At 36.8% G+C, this 17,513-nt stretch overlaps 1 protein-coding gene across 2 annotated transcripts in view; it reads right to left on the bottom strand.

Moving 5' to 3' along the window:
* LOC121853546 (transcription factor GATA-4-like) overlaps positions 1 to 17,226 on the bottom strand; it is a 104,805-nt gene extending 87,579 nt beyond the window's left edge. For both annotated transcript variants that reach the window (XM_042347749.1, XM_042347751.1), the window contains exon 1: positions 17,185 to 17,226. The gene's annotated coding sequence lies outside the window, so the exon portion shown is untranslated. The remainder of the gene's footprint in view (positions 1 to 17,184) is intronic.
* Positions 17,227 to 17,513: the final 287 nt, after the last annotated feature.

Raw genomic sequence — 17,513 nt, 5'->3', positions numbered from 1 at the left:
GTATTTATGTTATTGTTGTTATTGTTATTCTTATTATCATTTACGTATATTTTGCTGTTTTAAAAAATTATTAATATTATTATAATTTCAAAAACAACATTATCATAGTTATATATTAGTATTGTTATTATTATCATCCTTATTCTTCCTGTTTATTATCTATTATCACTATTATTAACAATTTCGTACGGAACTCTTAACGACTAGAGGCAGGTGTTGGCTGGGCGTGATGGCGAGGCTACAGCGTTAAAATATTATACATAAATATTTATTTTAGGGAAAACTCCACAATAAACTTATTTCTTTGTTGTATCTAATCTATCAACATCATATTGTCTCTTGTTTATTACGTATTTGAGACAGATTATTAGTGTCTGTTTCCCCGTCTGTTTTTAATAGGTATAACTGATATATTTTTTTTTTCCTGCAGAATCGAGAACAAATTTTAAAAGAATATTGTGTGTCTGTTTTGATTAATACATATATTTAATTTTACATATATCATAGGCTAGTTTAGATACTGTTGGTTCAATACTTTATGAGTACTTTGTATTCATTTATATTATTGAACGTATAATTTACATAATAGATTACACACACACACACACACACACACACACACACACGACGACAAGCAGAAGGAGGAAGGAAGGAGGGAAGGAAGAGAAGGAGGAGAAGAAGACGGGGGAGAATTGAAGGATTGAATAGATAAGAGAAAGAAGAGGAGGGAAGAATGGAAGGAGTAAGTGGATAGGAGGAGGAAGGGTGGAAGGAGGGAACGAGGAAGAGGAGATAGGAGGTTGAAAGGAAGGAGAGAAGGAGGAGGAGAAGGAAGAGACGAAGGAGTGGAGGAGGAGGAGGAGGAAGGACCTAGGGGTTAATTGCGACATTCTCAACATTCCTGGACCCCCTGCCGACCAACCCCGACCACCGACTTACGCACAAGCTTTACCGACCAACCTACCTACCTCTCCCCGACTAACCAAAAGACCAAACAGTTGATGATTAAAACCGACCAGCCGACTAATAAACAAACCAGCTTCGTCCCGACCAATTCAACACCGACTAAATATTTAACCACCCGAATAACAACCGAATGACTAATATGTTTGTTGTAGAAATAATCATCTGTTGAACGGTGCTTAATAACCCTGGTGGTAGTTGAAGCACCTAAAACTAAGACCTAGTGAACGGTGCTTAATAACCCTGGTGGTAGTTGAAGCACCTAAAACTAAGACCTAGTGAACGGTGCTTAATAACCCTGGTAGTAGTTGAAGCACCTAAAACTAAGACCTAGTGAACGGTGTGCTTCATAAACCATAGCAATTGAAGCATCATAAACTTATATCTATTGAACGATTCTTAATATACTGACTCTCATATAACATTACCAGTATACTGACAGTGTTAATGTGAATTGTATTACCCTGAGCCTTTTGTACAGTATACCTCACCCTATCAAAACATATATATATATAAGTACAGTCCCCTTCACTAGTGAGTTCACAGGGGTTAGTCAGGTTTTGTGCAGTGTGGTAACCCTGTTTTTGTTTACATTCGACAGAAGGAATCTCGCAATAGTAAACATATTATGGAATCAAATTAAAATAATATTAAAACAAATATCTCAATGAAATGATTTGTGGAATGTTTATATGACGAATCCCTGTAAACGCACTAGTGAAGGGGACTGTACCTAGGCTCTATGACGAGCCCCTGTAAACGCACTAGTGAAGGGGACTGTATCACTGACACCATCCAGTATCAAGTGTTACCCTTAGAACTACAGTCAAATTAACACTCATTTAACTTTATATATTGAGCTTTACATTCGGGGCCACCTGAATATTTGAAAGGCAATTATGTATTTGTATTATTTATTGACGAAATTATTAGTTATCTATCATATTAACATTTATTACCGAAATAATTTGATATGCTCGCTCGGTCTCTTTCTTTGTTTCTTTACAGTATATAATATTATCATTGCGCTTCAACAAGTAAGGGTTTTATGCGCGTTGTAATGATTTTATTCAAGAATTTTATTTACAATATGAAAAATACAACTGTGTGTGTGTGTGTGTGCGTGTGTGTGTGTGTGAATAATATTACTACTACTTGTAACAACAATTAGCACAGTACTTCCAGCCACCAGTGTAGTTGACCCCCCACTCCCCCCCCCTAGCCAGCTACACTCACACTACACTTCCCGACAGTCAGATACACTCACACTAAACCGACAGCCATCTACACCCACACTACACTTCCCGACAGCCATCTACACCCACACTACACTTCCCGACAGCTAGATACACTCACACTAAACCGACAGCCATCTACACCCACACTACACTTCCCGACAGCCATCTACACCCACACTACACTTCCCGACAGCCATCTACACCCACACTACACTTCCCGACAGCCATCTACACCCACACTACACTTCCCGACAGCCATCTACACCCACACTACACTTCCCGACAGCTAGCTACACCCACACTACAGTGCACTCCCTACAGTAATCCATCAGCCCGCGACACTCCCATCTCCTGGTGCCTAAGGTCAGCTAGGGTCGCTGCCTACCGTTCACCTCAGGTCAAAATATTTTCTCACTTAACTTAGCTTCTGTCGTCTCCTACGTCTTGATATAAGTCCTCTGTGATTTATCTGGGTATATTTCGGGTATGGCGTATAATTCGACTAGAGATAATGACTATGTTGAAAGAGGATTTGATTTACGAACGTGTGGACCGAGTCAGCAGGGTGATGGCGGGGTGTGGAAAGTCGTACCTCTCAAACTTCCTCTCAATGGGTATATCCCTTCCCTTTACCTCTCCCTTCCCTCTGGCACTCTATTTCAGGGCTGTCACACTCCATTAATACTGTCATTACCGCCGCTGATGGCTTACTCGGGGCGCTAAACTTACGGTCGAGGAGCAGGAGGGAGGGTGGGATGTGTGGGATACCTGAGACACCGCGGGAATGTCAACACTACTCGCCGATACTTCCACATGTCAGCCAAACTGTGCCGGATATGTAAACATTCACCTGCTTTACGGCGGATGAGAACGACTGAGGGAAGAAGGAGGAGGAAGGAAGGAAGGAAAGAAGGAAGGAATGACAGTTAAAGCGAGTTGTGGGGTTGTTTGTTTTGATGATATATATTGTCTACAGTCTCTTGTTTTTGGGACAAGAGACAGAGAGAGAGCGAAACTGTTTTATCTTCCGTTAATATATGAGTTTTGAAGTTAATGTACCGTTTCTTTTGTTATTATTTCTTTATTAATGTTGTACGATTTTTTGTTGTTTTTGTTTCATGTTACGATTTTTTTGTTATTATTGAGATACGTAATTCTATCATTATTTTTAGTGGTTAACGATACGTCTTATAGTTTGTGATCACTTTACCGGTTAAATCTTTATGTCTGTCAATAAATTCTTGTAAGATAATGTCATGTTTTATGTGACTACTTGATGCGTTAATTTCAGGTACAAAAAATTCCTTGTTCAGATACATCAATGACGTCTAGTAATTTACTTGTAGTTTATTGTGGTTTAAGATAAAATGTTGGTGTGATTTATATAAGATAAGGTTAAAAAACAGCCACTGGTTCTGTTCATCACTTGTTCAACAGCTGTTCATCCCCTGTTCACCACCTGTTAATCACCTTTTCATCCCCTGTTCACCCCCTGTTCACCACCTGTGTACCCCCTGTTCACCCCCTGCTCACCCCCTGTTCACCCCTTGTGTCACCCCTGTTCACCCCCTGCTCACCCCCTGTTCACCCCCTGTTCACCACCTGTTCATGTTCACAATTTGTCAACACCACTACTGGAGGGGGCCTTGAAGCCGCCTGGTGTCCAACCCCCCCAAACAAAAGCCAAGAACACAACCCTCCCTTAACTCACTCTCTTTATCGTCGGGTTATCTTGTTGACGTTGTAACTGGTTCTCCACGGCGATGCGGGTATTGGGGGTGGGGGGTGAGAGAAGTAGAAGAAACAGAGAAGACAAGTGAGGGAGAGTAGGAGGAGGAAAAAGGGTCAGTTCCTCAACATTTTCTTCATCGTCTTTACCATCTTTATTTATTTGCTACTATAAGAGGCTACAGTCTCTCAGTGATGTGATCAGTGTCTTCCTCAGTGATCCATCTCTCACCTATACAATCTCTCACTCCTATATATAGTCTGATACATACATACATACATATTTATTTCGTCTATACATATTTTCATTCGTCTATATTCATTTTCTCTTTGTTCTGATATACGTACAGAGGGAATATTATAGTTCTTCAGTACAGTATATATATATATCAAACGTAATATTACTGCTAGTCACACCTGCTGTTCTTCGTTACAGGAATGTGAACTGAACACCTGCTTTCGTTACAACACTCTCCTTCACCCACCGCCACCCGATGCGGTATGCTCGGCCGACGGAGTGACCTAGTATGGTATAAGGTATTTAATTCCCATATATTATAAGCTTACAATAGGTCCTTTAGGAATTAATTTTTCTAAGGTTGTAAATTATATTAATTAACCTATTGTAAATTAAGCGAGATATTGTTGTGTTATTATATATTCTGTTTATATAGTTAGTCAGTTTGTTAAATAAAGATTGATATTATGAAATGATAATTTGAAACAGGACGAATTAAAGATGAATTAATATTATTATTATTATTATTATTATTATTATTGTTATTGTTATTATTATTATTATTATTATTATTATTATTATTATTATTATTATTAGTGTTGTTATTGTTATTATTATTATTATTATTATTATTATTATTATTATTATTATTATTATCATTAACTTATCAATATTAAATTCCTGGCATTTTGTCATGGTATTGTGACACTTGAACGCAAGTGTGAAGATAAAAAGTTATATCTTTTTGTTTTAACTTGGTAGTTCAATATCAATATTCAGAGTGTTAAATGTTCCTTATATTCAGATCTAGAAGTAGCCATCCTGGCACAGATCTTTGTCACTGGCGAGATATTGTTGTGTTATTATATATTCTGTTTATATAGTTAGTCAGTTTGTTAAATAAAGATTGATATTATGAAATGATAATTTGAAACAGGACGAATTAAAGATGAATTAATATTATTATTATTATTATTATTGTTATTGTTATTGTTATTATTATTATTATTATTATTATTATTATTATTATTATTATTATTAGTGTTGTTATTGTTATTATTATTATTATTATTATTATTATTATTATTATTATTATTATTATTACACGACAAATGGAATAACTCAAAAAAATATCAATATAGAGTAAATAAAGACAGAGAGCTCCTGGCATAGCTTTGTCACTGGTGGTACAAACAATGCCGCCGCCTGTGACGTGCTGGGCGCCTCACTTGTGTAACGACACCGCTGGCAGTGTGAGCGGCAGACGGAATGTTTGATCTGAAAAGTTATATCTGGGATTTTGTTTTACTGTGGAAGGTCTTGGTAGTTGAAGCACCTAAAACTAAGACCTAGTGAACGGTACTTCATAACCCCTCTGAGGCCGTGTTAAACGTTCCTTATATTCAAAGATCTAAAACACCCAAATAAATCAAAATTATTAATAAACTTGAAGTATAAAAATATTTCACAACATCGGCCATTTTTTTTACACCGTTAAAATATACAAACAAAAACTAAATGATAGAAATTGTTATATATCTTACTTCTCAAAGATCTAGACGATTAAAATATTATAAGAATCTTTGATATAAAATAGTTAATTTTAAGCAATAGTTATAAATGGATATATGTGCACATAATATATAATTATCATGTTATTTTATCATCGCTATTAATTAATATCAACAAAACTTAATCATTTCCTCTCGGTGAATAGATGTAGTTTTTAGCCTTGAATACTACCTTAAAAAAACATCATATAATACTTTTCTTTAACATTATATTAAAGTTGAAATGTTAGGATAAAAATATTCAGGTGGAGAGGTCCGCCCGGCCGCCATACCGAGACACGTGAAGAGCGGGGAGCCGTGAAGAGCGGGGAGCCGAACAACCGGGAGCAAGATGGCGGAACCCGGGACCTGATCCATGACGTTATACCACACACTAGTGCGTACACAGTGCACAGTACACACACTAGTACGTACATAGCGCACAGTACACACACTAGTGCGTACACAGTGCACAGTACACACACTAGTACGTACACGCACAGTACACACACTAGTGCGTACACAGTGCACAGTACACACACTAGTACGTACACAGCGCACAGTACACACACTAGTACGTACACAGCGCACATTACACACACTAGTACATACATAGCGCACAGTACACACACTAGTACGTACACAGCGTACATTACACACACTAGTACGTACACAGCGCACATTACACACACTACTACGTACACCGCGCACATTACACACACTAGTACGTACACAGCGCACATTACACACACTAGTACGTACACAGCGCACAGTACACACACTAGTACGTACACAGTGCAGACATTACACTATATTCAACGCCCATCAGTCCTTGTCCGTAGTAAGCGTCTATCTATCTAGCTATCTATCTCTCTATCTATCTATCTATCTATCTATCTATCTCAAGGTTAAACAACTACACTATACAACACACCAACAAATACAAACATTATTTTTTGCACGAATTAAAACCAAAAAAATATATAACAATTTTTGCCCCTAGGGAAGACGTACACCGCCATTTTGTTAGTAAGAATATTAAGTAATTATTCTTATTATATTGTCTTATTTTTGGTTTAATATGTCGTGTCTGAGGGTTGAGAATTTATATATATTTTTTTCAGGTTTATTTACCACAGGAGGGGACAGGGAAATTAATAAGGCATAAATAGTTAAGACTTTTTTCCCCATAGATTAAAAAAAAAGATATTATATTCTTTCATTTTTTTTTAATATTATTTTTTTTCTTCATTTTTCTTTCATTTTATAACATGAAAGAAATTATATAAATGAATACCTTATGATAAACTACAGATAATAACCACAACACGTGTAGTATGTACATAAGGGAGTCATTATTAAACCAACTCTTTGTCTCGTGATGATAACTAACCACGACACACACACACACACACACACACACACACACACACACACACACACACACACACACACACAGCTTAATAATTATGATAAGGTCCACAACGTCACATTAGTTAGCCGTGTTATCATCTCGGTATCAGCTAACTATATCACTTAGACGTGGAGGTTAATATTCTAATCTGTTTACGGGATGATAGGGAAGCTATAGGATGGATGATAGGGAAGCTATAGGATGGATGATAGGGAAGCTATAGGATGGATGATAGAGAAGCTATAGGATGGATGATAGAGTGGCTATAGGATGGATGAGAGAGGCTATAGGATGGATGAGAGAGGCTATAGGATGGATGATAGAGAGCTATGCTGGATATAGAGCTATAGGATGGATGATGAGGGCTATAGGATGGATGAGAGAGGCTATAGGATGGATGATAGAGGGCTATAGGATGGATGAGAGAGGCTATAGGATGGATGATAGAGAAGCTATAGGATGGATGATAGAGTGGCTATAGGATGGATGAGAGAGGCTATAGGATGGATGAGAGAGGCTATAGGATGGATGAGAGAGGCTATAGGATGGATGATATAGGATGGCTATAGGATGGATGAGAGAGGCTATAGGATGGATGATGAGAGAAGCTATAGGATGGATGATAGAGTGGCTATAGGATGGATGAGAGAGGCTATAGGATGGATGAGAGAGGCTATAGGATGGATGAGAGAGGCTATAGGATGGATGATAGAGAAGCTATAGGATGGATGATAGAGAGGCTATAGGATGGATGAGAGAGGCTATAGGATGGATGATAGAGGGGCTATAGGATGGATGATAGAGAGGCTATAGGATGGATGATAGAGAAGCTATAGGATAGATGATAAATTGCTTGAGGTGTGGCGTAATTGTTTAGTTTACATTATTTTCTTGACGAAGTGTAGTGTTTAGTTATTAAGTTTGGTATAGCAAAGTTTGTGTATAGTAATTAGTATAGTAATGTCTGAGTATAGCAATGTCTTAGTATAGCTATGTCTAAGTATAGCAATTAGTATAGCAATGTTTGAGTAAAAGAATGCCTCAGTATAGCAATGTCTGAGTATGGCAGATTTCTGAGTATAGCAATGTCTAAGTATAGCAACGTGTCTAAGTATGGCAACGTGTCTGAGTATAGCAATTAGTATAGCAATGTTTCTGAGTATGGCAATGTCTTAGTAACGCAATGTCTAAGTATCGCAACGAGTATAGCAACGTGTCTAAGTACAGCAACGAGTATAGCAACGTGCCTGAGTATAGCAATATCTGAGTATAGCAACGTGTCTGAGTATAGCAATTGTATAGCAATGTATCTGAGTATGGCAATGTCTTAGTATAGCAATGTCTAAGTATCGCAACGAGTATAGCAACGTGTCTAAGTATAGCAACAAGTATAGCAACGAGTATAGCAATGTGTCTGAGTATAGCAAAGATTCAGATTTGCCCCCGAGGGGGCTAGTTTATTGGGCACCCCCTTACATCCTGTGCAAGGTGAAGCGCAGAAGCGTTTACAGCGCCCAACAGGGAAGTATGAAAAGTTCATACTTGCCTTTATGACTCGTACATTAAGGGCGTAAAAGCCTGAAGGGTCATAGGTTCTGTCAAGTTACATAAAGTGAGAGAATGATGAGTGTGTGGGGGGAAAGTTCCCGGTACATTTTATCTGTTTATGGCAAAGAGTGGCAGGTCCCTAATAATGTCAAATGCCAGGCCTGTGACTAGGAGGAGGGATATCTGGTCTGGGAGGGAAGAGGTGTTGGTAACGGCTGGGGACCTATAGGAGGAGGTCATAGGGCAAGTGAGGATGTAGTGAGAGAGGGTGTGAGAGTCGGGTGTATAGCAAAGTGTCCGAGGTCTTTTGAGATCGTGGACACCATTTTGTTGAGGATAATTATACCTCCCCTTCCTTCATGATCCCAGAGACGTTGTTCCCCTTCCCTTCCCTTCCCTTCCCCATCACCCCTTATTACCCTCCATTAACTCCCATACTCCCCTCCATTAACGCCCCTTCCCCCATCACCTCCATCACACCATCTTCCATTTTTTTTACTTTTTAAATTTCCAAAGTTTTTTCTTTATTGTGAAAAAAATAGACAGTATATATTTAATACATAATAAAACTGAGTGAAATATACAGGTGTGCTCTGGCAATACCTGGGCTCTAATGAGGGGTCGAACAGGTAAGAAATATTGATATATTCACGTATATAAATTTTTAAATTTTTTCCCCCAAAACGTTATTTTATTTTATTAATGCGATATAATCTTTGTAAAAAAAAAAATAACCCAGCAATTACTATCAATAAATCAATCACACTTACATATAATTCAGAAATTAATACCTGTCAATTATACTGTAAACAAGCGTGTAGGGAATTATTTTTTTAATCCTCAACGACTATAAAATATCTACCGTAGTAAACTCTCACCAAACTCATAACTGTACAAATTATATAAACACTAAATACTTTATCATAAGCCTCTTCTCTTCAGGTTCAATCAATGGTCAAAAAAATCATTCGTTCCCAAGAATGAACCAGTATCTACCCTATTACGACACGAAGCAACACTCACCTTCACTCACAGCCAGGTGTAAGAACGTCCTGAGGCTCATTCTTACATATAGTGTATTGTAAGTTAGTAAATACGATAATCAACACAAAAAAATACTATAAATTAATGTAGTGTTTCGTTTACCTTAGTATTCGAACTCTCAGAAAGATTCGTGTGTTATTGAGTCGTATTATTTGATTTTATGTTCGTAGGTAAATGATAAGTAAATAAACTAGGTATTATATGATGCTTCAATGGTAGTTTTCCTTGGTGACGCGAGGTTAGGTTAGGTTAGGTTAGGTTAGGTTAGGTTAGGTTTAGGTTAGGTTAGGTTCGGTTAGGTTAGGTTTAGGTTTAGGTTAGGTTAGGTTAGGTTAGGTTAGGTTAGGTTAGGTTAGGTTAGGTTAGCTTTGGTTAGGTTAGGTTAGGTTAGGTTAGGTTTAGGTTAGTTTTGGTTAGGTTTAGGTTCGGTTAATGTGGGAATATGTGAGACATTTTCAGAGTAGACATAATGGAACTATTAAACCACATGACATACTTCACCCATATTTCTCTATAATGGTGACGTAGTTTTTCCCCTTTAGTTCACCTGTATGTATAAATATATCTTTTATAACACGATTGTAATTATAATCTCAAGAAGCCGTAAATGTCGCCAAGGTAAGAATTAAGTCGTTCTTACCTGGATAATAAAAGGTGGTTAACAAGAGCCTCTGTACGGCCTTCTCTCGTTAGCTCCACTCAGCCCCCAATATTTCAGCTATAAAAAAGCTCTTAAACGCTCCATCAACCTCTATCGAACCATCAATTCAACACAGCGCCCCATTAATTATAAGCAATATCCTTCCTTTTCCACCCAAGTCTTCCTATCAGATTATGCGTTCAATAAAGTCTTCAACACAGCTAGGGGTTCCAAGCCTATTTTAGTATACGGTAAAGTGCGTTTATATGGACATTATTTCAGTTAATGTTTATTTTTTTCCTGTCATAAGTTAAGTGACTGAGTTAGATGTACCCAGTATCTGTTATGTGAGATTTAGAGAGTTCGGGTTGTGTTCTGTGTATCTGCAAAACTCGACACTAAAATATTATCCAAACAAAACTAGGTTCGTACCCCACTATCAATAATGGCTGCCAACCTGACGCCCCGACCTTGTGGGAGTTCACGGCATATAGCAGTCTTGTTATATAATATTAATTTACTCTAAAATGCTAAACAATTATTAAAATAATATCTATTAAACGATATATCAGTTACAGAAACGTAGATAGTGATATAAGATATTTATTTTCAACTAAAACTTTGAGCCCATATGTAAGGTTGGCAGACGTGGTAGACAGGCAGGTGGCCAGGTGTCATGGCCGAGGTCCCGGACTGTCACCCAGCCCCGCGCTAACCTCACTTTACACCGACTATTTCTCCTCCTCAACACACGGACTCAACCACAAACTCTTACAAATATCAAGTTTAATCTAGTACATAAAAAAGAGGAGCTGCGAGAAGGCTTCATTATAAACATACACACAACTATATTTATCTACAACTAATATGTATTGTGGTTAACATATCACGTGTCACAGCGGCTACTAAACACACTGTGGCTTCCTCTAATCAACATGTAGGGATTATGTAGATGTTATCAAAATATATAACCCTGTTCTAGATAATACTACATAATAAACAATAAAACAGACGAGATACTACAATAGCATAATACATCACATCTTATCAAATACACCTATTGAATTAAATGAGTAAATACATCACGTAAAGTGTATTAAAAGTTCATAATATAACTAAGATATATATAAAAAATTACCCTAATAACCTTATAATGAAGCTATTATGTGACGTAATTATATTCAAGTCATGTAAAAAAAATGACAGCATCGCTTGCCTCCTCCATCACAGCCGATGAGGGGGTGAGTGGGGTGAGTGGGGTGAGTGGGGTGAAGGGGGGGGGGTGAAGGGGGTGAGTGGGGTGAGTGGGGTGAAGGGGTGAGGGGTGAGGGGGGGGTGAAGGGGTGAGGGGTGAGGGGGTAAAGGGGGGAGTGGGTGAGTGGGGTGAGGGTGAAGGGGTGAGTGGGGTGAGTGGGATGAGGGGTGAGGGGGGTGAGTGGGGTGAGGGAGAGAGTGAGGAAAGGGTGAATCCAGTCTTAACTGTACAATATTATTCAGGAAATTCAACCTTTAAATGTGTTCTGAGGTCGTTTGGTTAGGTTAGGTTGTTTTGAAAGGTTAGGCTAGGTTAGGTAGGTTAAGTTAGATATGTATGTATGTATGTATGTATGTATGTGTGTGTGTGTGTGTGTATGTATGTATGTATTTATGTATGTATGTATTTATGCATGTATGTATGTGTGTATGTGTGTGTATGTGTGTGTGTGTGTGTATGTATGTCCTCGTCCTTCAAGAGATACCACGAAGGTCAGGTCGATCTGGCATAGGAGTGCCACCAAGGTCAAGGACGAATACAAAGGTCATTGGTGGTCGAGTGCCAATAAGCGATTTTTGTTTACTTGTTTACGTGTTTCGTTTGTTTTGTTTACGTGTTTTGTTTGCTTTGTTTACGTGTTTTGTTTGAGTTTCCTTGCACTACAGGAAGAGGTCATGGGAGGTCATCGTTCAGTTGGTTGGGTCATTAAGGTAATTTAGTTAGACTTATTATCGACGTCTATATTCCTATTATGAAGATCATTAACCTGTTAAAATCCTCAATGTGGTTTTCTATAGATTATTAGCGCGTTTTTTTTTAGATTATTTTGCGGTTTTTTTAGATTATTTTGCGTTTTTTTTAGATTATTTGGCGCAGTTTTATATATTATTTGGCGTATTTTTTATAGACTATTTGGCGTATTTTTTATAGACTATTTGGCGTATTTTTTATAGAATATTTGGCGTATTAATTTTAGAATATTTGGCGTATTTTTTATAGACTATTTGGCGTATTTTTTATAGAATATTTGGCGTATTTTTTTATAGAATATTTGGCGTATTTTTTTATAGAATATTTGGCGCGAACGATTAAGCTTTTGTTTACCTTTCTGTCAGGAAATAAAATCAGAAATTAATGTTTACGAAAAAGTTATTAAACTGAGGCATCAATTCTACGATATAACGAACTAAATAAATTTGTTAACTCTTAGCTAGTGTTGTGTATAATGACGATGTTTAATACTATACTAAGATGTTTACTATAATGATACGTTAAATAATATCCGTCACAAGAATACGAAACTAAACATACAGAATCATACAGGTGTTAATATACACTAAAATACTGTATAGATAAGAAATATACACAGTGTAAAGTTATTAAATGATACAAAAATATTTATTAAAATTTCAAGATTTCCAAATTTTATTCCTATTAGAGATAAATAAATAAAGTAACAGAAAATCAATTTGAAATAGTCGATTATTTTAGATTAATCGATGTTTTGCTTAAGCATGCGTCAAACGCTGTTACTAAATATACCAAAAGTACATTACGTGTCGATTTTATTAATGATTTTAGTGTCCCGTTAAACGTAGGGTAAAAAAAGTGCCCAGATCAGCAACGTAAATAAGTTATCAGACGTCTTGGTGATGTCATGGCTGTAATAAAAACGAGTGTGCATGTGTTTCAAATGCGGGAAATCTGAGCCTTTACGCCCCACAACATGGTGGATAATTGGTTTCTGTCTGCGCTGTTCGTCAGTTTGTCTGTTCGTCCAAAACTGTGGTTAACTTTCTGTGTATTTGTGTGTATGCTTATTCATTTATAAGATTATATATATACATTGGGTAGCGTATGTGACTTGTATCCGGCTATCCATTCGACAGTCTACAGACGCGTTGAGTTGCGGTCCCCTTTTTTCATCCTCAAGATTTGTGGTCGATGTCTGAATTTTCTTTTAATAATGTTGCTGTCTTTTTACCAGTCAAATTTATCGGTGTTGTTCCTTTTTTTATTCCTCGGCATCAGTTCCATTCGTCAATTAGTGTGTTGAAAACCACCCCCGATAAGACCAGGCGAGAAGCCGTGTGTGTGTGTGGGAAGAACGTAAACATTACCTACGATACTTTATCAACCCGCCGACGACACTTTGTTGTTCTTTCTCACCTACGTAAGCAAGTCTTACTGAGATGATGATAATAATAATAATAATAATAATAATAATAATAATAATAATAATAATAATAATAATAATAATAATAATAATAAACAATAATAATCAATAACAGTACGTCACAACTTTGGTCAGCAGTGAAAACGAACAGAAAATTTCACCACCAGTCAACGAAGAGTCATAACAGCTTGATATATAAATATCTCATTGCCACTGTGTAAAGTAGTATCAATATATCACTGAACCTTTTCCTTTTCTAATATAACCTCGACGTATATTTAATTCCCGTGTAAGAATATGTTTCACCGTGAGTCAATCAGTGTATTCTGGTAAATGAACGTATTATTATTAACCGTCGCGTATTATATATAACAGAGCAAGCAATTAATTTTGGAGAATATCTTGACGTAAAATATTGTAGATTGAAATAGGCAAGAGAGAGAGAGAGAGAGAGAGAGAGAGAGAGAGAGAGAGAGAGAGAGAGAGAGATCTGGAATAGGTAAGAAGGAGGTATGATTGGGAGGAGAGGGATGTGGTAGAGGGAGAAAGGGTATGTGGTAGAGAGAGAAAAGGGTGTGGTAGGGATGAAGGGGTGTGATAGAAGGAGAAGGGATGTGGGAGGGAAGAAGGGGTGGATAAATGATAGAAGGGCTGGAGAAGGAGAAAGGTGTGGAAAGGAGGGGGGTAGAGGGTGTGAAGGAGAGAAGGTGTGGTGTTTGTTATGACAGGTCGTGGAGGGGGAGACGACACATTGAACCTCCCAAGAAAATATATCCCTCCATTATGTCTCAGGCGATGCACAAGATCGTCAACAGACTCAAATTTACGGTGAATTTAGGTTGCCTGATACAAGCATTAGCGTATGTACAATAATGCCGCTGTTATATTGCATTACAGCGCCTCATTTATTATGGCTTGTAGGAGTATATTTTAAGTTCGTATGGTTTCGTTACGTTCGTGTGTTGTATTTGTTAAAAGCTGATTTTATACAGCTCAAGAGGGAAGTCGAAAGCAAGGGGTAAATGTATTTTTCACTGCATATGCCATTTGTAACCGGTCAAAAACACTGCCAGGTTGTACACCGTCGGAAAACACCGCTAAAATAATAAAAAACAATAAAAAAAATAAGAAAACGAGGCTAAAATAATAAAAATAATTGAAAAAACGGTATATTTTCCTCCGTCGGTTGTAAAATTTGACGCGGTGACAGAAACTGAGTCATACTTTTGTTTTGACGTTACCGACGGCAATAGGAAACGACTCTATTGTTGATTTACATGTTTTTTTTATTACAACGTAGAATTTCGGTGACACCTTTTGAAGTATGAAAAATATTGTTCGATTTTTTTAGGGGGCTAGGTGTGATTTTCGGCGATTTTTTGATGATGTGCGCTCTTTTGGCGATTTTTTGATGATGTGCGCTCTTTTGGCGATTTTTTGATGATGTGCGCTCTTTTGGCGATTTTTTGATGATGTGCGCTCTTTTGGCGATTTTTTGATGATGTGCGCTCTTTTGGCGATTTCTTGATGATGTGCGCTCTTTTGGCGATTTTTTGATGATGTGCGCTCTTTTGGCGATTTTTTGATGATGTGCGCTCTTTTGGCGATTTTTTGATGATGTGCGCTCTTTCGGCGATTTTTTGATGATGTGCACTTTTTTGGCTATTATTTTACACATCACAAACTCTACTGGCAATTTTTCGAGCATTTTTTTCGTTTTACTTTGTTTGTATAATATCCCGGCAATATATTTTACCATGTACGATTTGTTTATTATTTGGCTTTACGATTTACTGACGATTTTTTTTTCACTTACGATTTAGTGACTATAAATTTTCCTCAATTTATGCTGGCTAATTTTTTTATCATATACAAATTACTGACAATATTTTAGATTACCTACGATTCCCAGGCCATATTTTTGACCACAATAACATCTCTTATTTGTTCAATGAAGACTTTGACATACTGTAATTACCCTGACGTTGATTATTATTGACCTATTGTTCTTAAACGTTGCTCTCACCTGTACTGTACATGGATCAGGTATCAAATTGCCAATCTAACTACAGGTACCAAATTGCCAATCTAACTACAGGTATTTATTCATTTTAAAATATAAAGTAGCACGTATTGCATTAATCAGAATATATTATGTATTATTTCAGCTGTTAGTGAGGTAAACCATAAATTTTAATATTTATTCATTTATATTTGTAATTTATGTTTATTTCCGGCAGCTGTAGTTGTAACGATATGATATACTTTATATATATAGTGTGTGTGTGTGTGTGTGTGTGTGTGTGTGTGTGTGTGTGTGTGTGTGTGTGTGTGTGTGTGTGTGTAAACAAGAATGGATAGCTATTATAAATTACCTTCTCACTAAGCTACAAATACTAACCACAACAATATAAGCAAAATATCTAACAGTCCAGAAAGCGCCCATCACGAAAAAAAATAGCAAGGAAACCACTCATCACACCCCCCAAAAAATAGCAAGAAATCACTTATCACCCCCCAAAAAATAGCAAGAAATCACTTATCACCCCTCCAAAAAAAATAATAAAATAGCCAAGAAAAACGTACTAAGCAAAACACAAACAAGAGGAAGATAATATTGTACAACACTGACGTCAGGATGTGTTTCCGTGGCCGTCAAGAAGTGGACTGGTTGTGATGGCTACTAAACGATCTGTAGCAGACGACCTTGGGCACATTAGACGATGAGATGTAGAAGTATATTTTAAATTGATGACTTGAGAACGACAGGTTGTGTGTCCTTACCTAAACTAGCAAGAAACGACAAGTGTGGATATTTATAAACTAGCAAGAGACGACAACTGTGGATATTTATAAACTAGCAAGAGACGACAACTGTGGATATTTATAAACTAGCAAGAGACGACAACTGTGGATATTTATAAACTAGCAAGAGACGACAACTGTGGATATTTATAAACTAGCAAGAGACGACAACTGTGGATATTTATAAACTAGCAAGAAACGACAAGTGTGAATATTTATAAACTAGCAAGAGACGACAACTGTGGATACTTATAAACTAGCAAGAGACGACAACTGTTAATACTTATAAACTAGCAAGAGACGACCATAGTAAATACCCACTAGCAAGACGTTGTAAACATTCAACAAATTCATAAGAAAATATGAAAAATTTTGCAAACGTTTTACAACATCACAACGAAGATGAAAATGTTGCAAACGTTTAGGTCTCACTACACAACGCAACCAACCATGTTCTGAACACCGAAAAAACACGCACAATACCATCTTTTCTACCAACGTTCAAATTGATTTTATATCTTAACTCATAAATTTATCAGATTTATTGCCTTATAAAATCGAAAGATAAATAATGTCAATACTTACATGTCATTTCATACAGTATCCCAGATCCCAGGTATAACGTCTGAAAATAAAAAAAATAGAGTATTATGATTGAAAATAAGGTTAAATGTATATTACAAAAGTATATTATATGATGTTGATGTTTATTCGTGTTATCTGTAACCTATTCATGGTCCTGAACCTCTTTTTGGAGTGACTGTTGAGTAATTATATGCAAATCAGGTGCTTAATCGAGGTGAATTTCAGTACAGGGTCTTATAGCTTATCAAAACGTGACTGGAAATAATGGGTTTAGTATTTCTCATTCTAAAAACAAAAATATATTATAAATAAAAGCTTTCTAAATAAAA

The sequence above is a fragment of the Homarus americanus genome, unplaced genomic scaffold (genome assembly GCF_018991925.1).
Source record: "Homarus americanus isolate GMGI-L3 unplaced genomic scaffold, GMGI_Hamer_2.0 scaffold4896, whole genome shotgun sequence".
NCBI lineage: Eukaryota > Metazoa > Arthropoda > Malacostraca > Decapoda > Nephropidae > Homarus > Homarus americanus.
The sequence above is the reverse complement of the archived record's forward strand: the minus strand, read 5'-3'. Positions and strand labels throughout refer to the sequence as shown.